The sequence below is a fragment of the Bombyx mori genome, chromosome 21, assembly GCF_030269925.1.
Source record: "Bombyx mori chromosome 21, ASM3026992v2".
Taxonomy (NCBI): Eukaryota; Metazoa; Arthropoda; class Insecta; order Lepidoptera; family Bombycidae; genus Bombyx; species Bombyx mori.
In genome coordinates, this window is record NC_085127.1 from 142,148 (window position 1) to 153,197 (window position 11,050).

Consider the following 11,050-nt stretch of genomic DNA (forward strand, 5'->3'; position numbering starts at 1 on the left):
GCATCGTCCAGCATCTGACGGGGGTGGGTCCCGATCTGTCAGCGGAGCAGTTCGGATTCAGGGAGGGCCGCTCGACCATCGACGCGGTGATGCGCGTGCGTGCCCTCTCTGATGAGGCTGTCGGCCAGGGCGGGGTTGCACTGGCGGTGTCCCTTGACATCGCCAACGCGTTCAACACCTTGCCCTGGTCGGTGATCGCAGGGGCGCTGGAGTATCACGGTGTCCCTGCGTATCTCCGTCGGCTGATCGGGTCCTACCTCGAGGACAGGTCGGTCGTGTGCACCGGGCACGGTGGGGCGGTGCTCCGCTTCCCCGTCCAGCGCGGTGTTCCACAGGGGTCGGTCCTTGGCCCTCTCTTGTGGAACATCGGCTACGACTGGGTCCTGCGTAGCGCCCTAAGTGCTCCTCTTCCGGGTCTGAGCGTAGTTTGTTACGCGGACGACACTTTGGTCGTGGCCCGGGGGAGGGACTTGCGAGAGTCTGCCCGTCTTTCCTGTGCGGGGGTGGCCTTCGTCATCGGCAGGATCCGAAGGCTGGGTCTGGAGGTGGCGCTCGATAAATCCCAGGCCCTGTTGTTTCACGGGGCCCGGAGAGCGCCGCCTCAGGGGGCCCACCTCGTGATCGGAGGCGTTCGCGTCGAGATCGAGGCAACCGGGTTGCGGTACCTCGGTCTCGTACTGGACGGTCGTTGGAGCTTCCGCGCTCACTTTGAAAGATTAGGTCCCCGACTGATGGCGGCTGCCGGCTCGCTGAGTCGGCTGTTGCCGAACGTCGGGGGGCCTGACTTGGTGGTGCGCCGCCTCTACACGGGGGTGGTGCGGTCGATGGCACTGTACGGGGCTCCCGTGTGGTGCCACGCCCTGACCCGCGACAACGTTGCGGCGTTGCGACGTCCGCAGCGCGCGATTGCGGTCAGGGCGGTTCGTGGATACCGCACCGTCTCGTTTGAGGCGGCGTGCGTGCTAGCTGGGACGCCTCCCTGGGACCTGGAAGCGGAGGCGCTCGCTGCGGATTACGCGTGGCGATGCGATCTCCGCTCCAGGGGGGAGCCGCGTCCCGGGGCGGCGGAAGTTCGAGCGCGGAAGCTTCAATCTCGGCGTGCCGTGCTCGAGGCGTGGTCTCGCCGCCTGGCGGACCCCGCCTACGGGCGACGGACCGTCGAGGCGATCCGCCCGGTCCTCTCGGAATGGGTGAATCGCGACCGAGGACGTCTCACCTTCCGGGCGACACAGGTGCTCACGGGACACGGCTGTTTCGGTCGCTACCTGCACCTCGTCGCCCGGAGGGAGCCGACGCCGAAGTGCCACCACTGCAGTGGCTGCAACGAGGACACGGCGGAGCACACGCTCGCGTACTGCCCCGCTTTCGTGGAGCAGCGCCGCGTCCTCGTTGCAAATATAGGACCGGACTTGTCGCTTCCGACCGTCGTGGCTACGATGCTCGGCAGCGACGAGTCCTGGCAGGCGATGCTCGACTTCTGCGAGTCCACCATCTCGCAGAAGGAGGCGGCGGAACGGGAGAGGGAGAGCTCTTCTTCCCTCTCGGCGCCGTGCCGCCGCCGTCGAGCCGGGGTTCGGAGGAGGGCGTTTGTCCAGCTCCAGCCCCTATGAGGAGGCAGTCTCCTCCCGGTGATGGTCACGGGGCGACCTAAGGGGGTTGAGGCTGCGCCGCACGCTACCATCACTCTAGCGCGCTGGCACCAGGAGGACGGGACGGCGCGTCGGCGGCTGCGGACTGCGATGCGGTCCGCATTTTCGTCGTCGCTGTCGTCGCCGAACATACTGTTGAAGAGCAACCCGGTCGGCGGTGTATCGCGTTCCGACCCGGCAGGCTGGTTCTGGCCCAGCGGGGTATCCCGGAACACCAGCGGCACCGCCCGGGCGGCCTGGTAGGGCCGCCGTACCGCGGAGACCGACGTCGTTGGTCGTCGACTATCGCCTCGACGACCCGTCGGTCGGGCGTCCTCGGGGTGGCGCCGCGTGTCTGGTTGTAGTGTTGACCGCGGGAACCCCCCTACTCTGAACGGGTTCTGACCCCGGACGGAGATCGGACGTCGGGTGTAAGAGTGCAGGGGAGTCGTTTAGTGGGTGGGCCCTAAAATCCTTGGGCCCGCGATCTGCTCTCAACACCTGCAGATCGTTGAGTCTCACATACCCCGCGCGCCCCCTAGGCGCGGGGACCTCGTAGGAGGTTCGGCCCCCGGCCCGAAAAAAAAAAAAAAAAAAAAGGTACATACTTCAAGACTACACAATTAATTGAATTGCAGGCTTAGTAAATCCACCCAGAATGATTGCTTGGTCAACTTTGGTTGGCACTAGATAAGTTAGTGGTTTCAATCAGGAGGCAGGTTTTAGCTGCGTGCTCTCGAGGTACACAAAAATACATATTTAATTTGTATTACATTAAACACATCGCATTACATTAATAAAACACTATTTTGGGTTAGAAAGTTAACGTAGTATTTAGTTTGATGGAAATCAAAATCCGAGGATATAAATAGAACATTCATAGATAAAGCCTTCAGTTAATTAGAGTGCTTAATCAACCCTCATGAGTAGATGAATTAAGGGCTCGCTTGATGAAAACCGTTACCGAAACCACACGCACACACCACAGTTACCAAAACAGTGGGTGTGACAAGCTAGTTGCGTTACTCACTTTGAGATAAAAAAAAACTAATAGATCAACCGATCAAGCTAAACCTTAGCACCATCAATCAGTTTACTATTCAGCATTAAAGATCAAAGAACAATCTTTGTCACGTAACTTTAGTAAATTTTATTTAAAATCATTGTACAATAGACTACAGCTGTTTAAAACTGTCTCGCTGAAAGCAATTCGTACTATTTATGAAGAGTCTAATACTAGTTTATGTTAGCTTTGAGGTCATAATTTACAATTTCCAAAACTAAAACAACCCTAGCTGCCAAGAAGGCTTCGCCGCAAGCGTTCTCGAACCTGTGTCAAATCGCCCCTTCGAGACATAGCACGACCTCATTTGAAAAACCACCTTAGCGTCAAGGACCTAAGGCTTAAATATCATAGAATGCTATTTTGTGATTTCTCGTTTTCGTTACAAGGAATTCTCTTCTCTATCGTATGCAAGTATAAAGGCTATTTTGGTGTGTGGTTTTGTAAGGTTGTCAGAAGCCGCGACAGGTCCCAACGGTGTATCCAGGAAACGCGTCGTAGAGTCGACCAGCATTGTCACGAATTGGTTCGACTACAAGTCGGTTCTTTCATCTCCGTCAAAGAAACTTTGGAATTGAGTTGTAGATTTACTTGAGTTTTGCTTTTGTCTCAATAGTTCTTTTAGTATGTTTCGAGTTCTGTTTGTAGATTTAATGCTTTTAAAAAAGTTTAAGAAAATATTTTTATCCTAAATATTTAACAAATAATGTACATACCTATAATATGTGTACGTATATATAATATGTATATACATTCTTCCATCTTTAATTTCCTAAAAGTTAAATATCTGGGAGTTATCCTAAATACTTCCATGACTTTTCACCCCCACATGAACTCTGTTCTGGACCACGCCACGTTGGTCCTTCTGATGAATCCTGATGATTGAGGACACAGCGCGGCTCCAGCTACGCGGGGCGGTGTGCGGGCGTATGTTTAGCGGTGTCCTTGTCGTAGCCACAGTGGTGGCACTCCGCCTTGGTGCAAGTGTCGGCCCAAACACTCATGACTGGTGAACACTTGCGTTAACCGAAAGGTGAAACGCTATTGGTCGCGGTCCACCTAGACATTGAAGACCGGAAGCATCGCCTCGACGGATGGAAGAGCGGCCGACGGACTAGCTTAGCGGCTAAGCTAAGACATCAGCACGGACCGTCGAGATTGGAACCTCCGCGCTCTAATCGCTTCTCTTCGCCGAGACGTGACTTCCCCCCGTCGCGGAGGTCGCATCGTCACCCATAATCGACGGCGCATCCGCCTCCAGATCACAGACTGTTGTCCCAGATAGAAGGGTAGGGCAGCCGTTGTACTGTAAGAATTGAGACTTAGACCTTATCTCTCAAGGTGGGTGGCATAACTTAAACCATTTCTCTCAACTAATTGGATTAAAGAAAAGCTATTCCTACGACAGTAAATTAACCAATAAAGCGCTTCAGAACTGTTATTCAAACGTAAGAAAATACACTAAGAATTTACACACTTCAAGTATTGAAGGTGTGAATAAATATAACCCTGTTGGTTTTAATAGACCATCAACGTAGATTTAATGGAGCATTGTAACGTGCTCTTTATTTTCCTGGTTAGTTTTTATGGTGATTGTAAATGTGATGTAATTTTGTTTAATTGTTTGTAATTTAAGGCTTTAGTTTAAAAGGTCGATGTAATTAGTTATTTACTGTTGCCAACTGTAGGTACAAACTAGTAATATTTTAGTAACCCTTTTATTGATTTTGTATATTTTAGTAGTAGCAGTAGTAATAGTTTAGTTATTGTGTTACAATGTCGACTATTACACCCTGGGCAGATGAAAAGATGGCTGTCGAATATTTATTTTATTACTTTACTGACATTCACAATAGTGAATTAACATCGTGTATGACGAGTGGGGGAAGCGCCTCAGTTTGATGCTCAGTTTGATGCAAAGACGAACTCATGTGGCATTTTGGTTTTAAAACATGTCAGTCATACAGTAGAAGAAAGAGGAACGCATGATTGCTGAAGAATTGGGCAGGGCGGCGGTGCCTACCCGTGCGGGCTTTCGATAAGTCAGCAACACAAGTTCTGCTTCCGAATATTCGTTCATAAAACCAAGCATCTGCTGACTGGCCACTAGAAAGATATGATCAACATTTCAATCAAAAGTCCAGAAGGTAGCAGGCTGTCGTAACTCTTTTAACTGCGATCTAAATTACTGCACTTAGCTGTCAACGCATTTACAAGCGGTGCCGTCACTGTGGATTAAGTCATAAGGTAAGGCGATTTGATATATTTTGTATTCATTGACATTCGTGGTGACGCCTCCTAAAGATCCCGTGGATGGCCTTCCGCACCAATGCATCCATCCTCAAGGAACTCTGTATCAAAGACAGACTTTCGTCAACTGTACAATTATTATTTTTTTGGCTTAGTTGGGTGGATGAGCTCACAGCCCACCTCGTGTTAACTGGTTACTGGAGCTTATAGACATCTACAACGTAAAAGCCGCCACCCACCTTGAGATATAAGTTCTAAGGTCTTAGTATAATAATAATATAACTCTTTATTAAACACCACATGTACAGAGTAAGCATATAAAACAAATAGTCGTCGTAAAAATAATAGTCGGTGACATAAATTGGCGGCCTTATCGCTGAAAGCGATCTCTTCCTGGCAAAAACTCAGTATAGTTACAAGTACGGGTTTTAAAATTCTTTGATCACATCTCCAGAAAAGAGGACACGATGGAGAGACTGGTAGACCAAGGCCGGGTGGAAGGCAAGCGATCACGCGGCCGATCACTAACCCGCTGGACTGACTTAATAAAGAAGGCATCTGAGTCCACCATGGTCCAATGTACTCGAAACGCTTCGAACCACCAGACCTGGAAGCGCATTGTCTGAAAGGCGGTCCTCGGGAGCATCGACCTCGAGCTCGACCACGCTGACCAGAATGTCCGACTGAGAAGAAGATATTCTTGAATAAATCGAAATATATATGTATGAAGCAAGAACAGTCTAAAGGATAAGGTGTTGCATTCGTAGATACATTCGTATCAAGCGATATCGTATCAAGAAACGATTTTTTTTCCGATTTTTGCAAGACGGCGGTACTCACCTGCACAAGTCTGCCTTACAGCCTTACCACTGTAGCCGTAGGTCAGTATGTGTAGTGTGTCATACATTTCGTTCGCTTCATATAATGTGACTGCTATTTATGTATAATAAACAGGAAGCCTCACAGTTTCACATAATTATGTAAACATATTATGTAAATGAATCTTGATCAATAAATTCGAGTTGTTTCAGAAATCTTCTGTGACTTGCACCGAATCGTATTACAGCTTAATAGGTTTGCAGTGAGCTGAACACGCGTTAATAATTAACACATTAATCTAAAGCCATAACCGCAGGGCTGTTTGTTTATATTAGGCCTGCTGCTGCTGCTGCTGCTGCTATTAGTTCAGTGGTTGCTTGATCGTTGCGTTCCACCGGTTCTAATATGTATGTGTCCCATTTAGTAGTTTTGAAAAAGTGTTCGAGCAGGCGTTAAGCATTTACGTTCAACTAAATACGTACGGGACAATGGGCCGTCACAATGGACGAATCGGCAACTGCCTTGCGATTCTCTAAAAGTCAAACAAGAACTCGCATCTCACTACGAAATTCTCCATCACTTCGCATTCGCAATAGAATGACCTTGAATTGGCATTCTGTAAACACTAATCTTAATTACCCTGCCTCGAGCGAAGTGAAGTGACAACGAAGTTTGTTTATACTACTACTAGGGATAGCCGTTAACACGCAAATGTAAATCGAAGCTTACCGGTTTCAGTTTTTCGTTGTATTTATAAGCATTCTGTAAGAAAATACTATGAATTTAAGCTTTGGTGTTAAAGCCACATCTAATTTAACTAAAAAGAAAATTAAAAGTCATATATTTATGATATTAATTGTAATTTCTGGCTGCACGCTAAGTTCCTTTGCGTGCACTAGCGAATACCAGAATTAAAAAACAAAATTTTAATTGTTTTCAAAACAATCTCGAGCGGTCGGAAGTTTTTATTTTACTTTTTCTAGATTTTTTGTTACTTTGTGAGTGAATTTAACGTTCAATAAAAATTATGAGGTAAGTAAAAGTTAGTATTCAGGCTATCAATGGTTCATCCATTTGTTTTTTAATCTAAAATTTCAATATATTACCAACAGATTTAACGAGCGTTCTTCTCATCCGACATTGGTGCAAATAGAGGCATTGATAGACGTTTTGGATTAAAAGCTAGCGAAACAAAAGGTTTAATCGTATCTCAACATGTTCAATAAGAGAACAAGGATATTAAAAAAATATAGGAACTAAATTCTCTTGTTAAATATGATCCATTCCCGGTGAGATATTTAGGACAGGTTAACATCTATTTATGTATGATAAATCTATCTACTACGTTTTTATTGATATTCTATTTTAACAGGGAATATCGGTAATTTATCTGTATCTCAAATTCACCAATAACAAAAAAATTATATTGAATGAAATAAATCAAATCATTAACAATTTAGGTATTGCAAGTTGGATTGATGTTGTTGGAATGTTTTTATTGATGCAGAGGTGACTGTATTTATGGTAAAGGGTGTGCATATTGGTACAGGGGTGGCAGGCAGTTCCAGAGTATTGACTAAACTAACATTATATAGGCTAAAGGCTGCATACTCCGTTTAAAATAAATGAACAAAATTTAGGCATAACCTATTTTATTATATTTAAGGAACTACAACAGATTGAAAATACTAATCCACATCATCAGAATATTGTAAGGAGAATTTATTGCCAACTCGGAAAATGTATCAGTATTGGAACAATCCCAAACATACAGGTATGTATGTTATACCTAATTATCTTAAATAAATACCTAAACAAAACTTGCATTTTAAAAATTAATATTTATTGGCTTTTTAGCATTGCATCAAGAATCTCCTATTTTGCAGTCATCCTCCCCTAACTAAATGCAAGTGACTTCTACTTATTGTGATGCTACTACTAGTAGCTCCAGCCACAGTAGGTCTCATGTTAGTCAAGAGATTGGGTTGTTAGGTAAGTGTTTATTCAGGTCAAAGTACCTATTCATTGAACAACCATATTAGGGACATTGATTTGTGCATAATGCTGTTACTTGTTAATAAAAACCTTTTCTTGTATGTATTCTAAACATTGTATTTTAACTAACCTTGTTTTTAAATTATTTTATTTTTTTCAGCACTTCAACACCTGACCTGCTATTTCACCACTTTTCAATGAAAAGCAGAGTGTACTCAAATTACAACAAATTACACAGTACCAGGATATATAACTTAAACAACCATGGGGGAATAAATAGTCGACAGTCTGCAAGAAGGATGAACTGTTGGTGGAATTAGCATATGCAGCTAGGAATTTTAAACCTGTATTTCCACATATTACTGATGCAAACAAATTTCAAAATTATTGTATATAACTATTGAATAAAACTATAATAAAACTATTTTTATAAATCATTAATTTATATTTGAAGTTACTTCACACTATAAGTAAGCTAATTAGTAGAATTTAACAAAGTAATTCAACATGACCATCATAATGTAAATGTAATCTCATAATCTGAGATTATGGGAACTGGCAGCTCTGCACAATTGCAAATGTTGTGCAAAACACAACACGCAACAGCTATTTTTGCTACCTTATCAGGGTGATAAATTGGCACCCTATGGATCAGCAAACACCTGAATCTACTCTTTAACAGAACTATTGTTCTTTTCACTGAGTTACGGGCAGTGGAATGAAGGTGGTGCTACAAAGCTTCAGGAGTATCTCTCTCCGTATTAGCATTAGCTAGCATAGCATTGTCGCCTATTTCTGAAGCAGTAATGCGTTTCGGTTTGAAGGGTGGCGCAGCCGTTGTAACTATACTGAGACCTTCGAATTTATATCTCAAGGTTGATGGCGCATTTACGTTGTAGATTTCTATGGGCTCCAGTAACCACTTAACACCAGGTGGGCTGTGAGCTCATCTAACCATTTAGATGGTGAAATGAAAAAAAAATTAGCAAAAGGTGTCATAAGGTTGGAACGTTGAGCATATACAGAAAGACCAAAAAGATGTTAAATAATTATAATGGTCATTACTTGCTGTCATTGACTAATCTTTAGTAGATTTTATTTTGTTTTTTTTTATAACTGAATAAAGTTTATTTAATATAAATACTAAATTTCACAATAACTTTAAAGCAATATACACAATTCAATTTAACTGAAATGAATACAATCTGAATACATAGTTCATAATACACATTTCGTTTATGGATTACATATCATCAGAATTTCGAAAAATATTAATGGCTTTACAAATTGTAGATTTTCTGGCATGATAGCCTTTGTGACAGTAAAACCATTTTTTATTGGAAGCAGGTCTTTTTAAGGCCACCAACGTCCCATCAATACACCCAACAACCAAAGTGATTTTAATTTTTTTACAAAAACTGCAATATTTAGCATTAGATTAATATTGGTACTTTTTTATGAAGAAAAAAATTTTTTATTTTGTTTAAACCACCTTCTTCTTTTTTCTTCAGTTTTCCTTCAACTTTTGCCATTCTTGAGCATTCTGCGGGAATCTTAAATATTTATATATAGTTGCTGGGTTGTTCAGAGCCTCCACAACTTCAGATATACACTGGGATATCTGGGACAAATATGTTCTTATATTTTCTTTTATGATTTTTTTGGTAACTTCATTTGCCCAAATAAACAAGGTGCACAATAACTGAAACTAAGAAATAATCATTATACAATACACATAGTTATTAGAGAATCTAATTTGTATTCTTTCAAGATATTTTTGGTAGATTAGTTTAGTGGTATTGTTTTACAATAATGGGAGAGTTGGATATAAACAAATGAGCAAACTTTAATAATATGTTTTAAAGTACCTATTTTGTACATAAAGACACAATCTTACCACATGGAATACCTACCTTTAGAAGAGTTGAAAGTCCTTTTCAATGGCTTTTAGTGGTCTTCGTCAAAGGGTGTAATTCACACCCTAACTGGTTCATATGATCCTTCGACAATCTATACACTTTCTATAAACTTTTACATAGTCGTCATCTCAAGTTAAAAGTGATAAATTGTGAATTTCGTAGGCTTGTCGACGCATTTCACGCTGATCCGTAGCGTCAGCCTTTTCAACAATGTTTTCAATAAAAACATACGCTCCATAAAATATCGATGAAGAATATAGTTATTTTAAAGTGCAATTTTGTTAATTAATAGTATTTTTTTAATAATTAACAGCGGTTTATAACTTTTTCGTATATTCTCACTCACAACAAACACTTAAAACACTAACTTTTGATTTGACAAATAAAATGATTTTGCGATGCGAAGTTCTTGCCGAAATTCGACGTGATTTACATTACAGAATGCCGTTTCAAACGTCAACTCATACATTTTAGTAAAAAAAACTCACGCTTGCTAGTTCAATTCACCCGCGAGGGGCGCTAGTGTAGATTCGGCACTACAATGAAATTTACAGAATGCCAATTTGAAAACTCACACCAAATTCACGTGCGAGTTTGTTAAACAACGCTTACAGAATCGCACGGCTGATGCGAGACTGGTACCGCTTGTTGTGGGTGAGAACTAAGTTCTACTACGAGTACCTGCGCGTGTAGGCGTCTCGGCGCGCGTGTGGGAATGTGACATCAAGGTCAAAGGATACAAATTAAAATTGTTTTTATACACGTTTCAAGGTATGCATTGACACGCGTTCTTAAGTCCCGTGATACTTTATATCAACATGAATGAGAAGTACTAAGCTATGTCGTTCTCTTGATGGCCCTTACTTACAAATTTTTATTGGAACGAAGTTCCTTATTTGACGATGCGGAGGCGTACCCTAATCGGCAAAAAACGTCCGTAACGTAAGATTTTTATTAGTAATGCACACAGTATACAACTTAACTTTTTAATAACGTACAAAAAATAACATATTTTTTTATCATTCATTGACCACGATCTGAGAGCGTTCGTTTGCGCAATACACTAACTCTTATGCAAACAACCGTGAATGAAGTGTACCACAATAAGCTCGCACGTTACCGAACCGTTACGACCGTGGGTAGTTGCGAAACCTCCAGTTTTATTTTCTTTATACCTCGAATAGAACTTAAAATTAATATTTATATAATAAGGAACATCGTTCTTATCTGGTGTCCCACGACACCACACATCTTTTAATGTAATTTATCAACAATACAACTCATGTGCGATATATACGCTGTCCTGTTGGATGAAGTAGCTCTGAAGTCGTCGTGGCCTAAAGGATAAGTCGTCCGGTGCATTCGTATGTAGCGAT

The 11,050-nt window shown here is 42.7% G+C and overlaps 2 long non-coding RNA genes across 5 annotated transcripts; one reads left to right on the forward strand and one right to left on the reverse strand.

Annotated features, from left to right (window-relative positions):
* Window positions 1–6,276: 6,276 nt before the first annotated feature.
* On the forward strand, window positions 6,277–8,196 carry LOC110386390 (uncharacterized). Of its 4 annotated transcripts, none has more exons than XR_009975888.1 (5): window positions 6,277–6,792; window positions 6,873–7,067; window positions 7,427–7,534; window positions 7,618–7,752; window positions 7,916–8,196. It is a non-coding gene; the product is annotated as an uncharacterized LOC110386390 (long non-coding RNA). The 4 variants fall into 4 exon arrangements; XR_009975887.1 differs by having other exon boundaries at window positions 6,873–7,049; XR_009975889.1 differs by having other exon boundaries at window positions 6,277–6,802; window positions 6,873–7,534.
* On the reverse strand, window positions 8,180–10,323 carry LOC134200828 (uncharacterized). Its single transcript, XR_009975890.1, has 2 exons — window positions 9,669–10,323; window positions 8,180–9,463 (listed from the first exon to the last, which is right to left on the reverse strand). It is a non-coding gene; the product is annotated as an uncharacterized LOC134200828 (long non-coding RNA).
* Window positions 10,324–11,050: the final 727 nt, after the last annotated feature.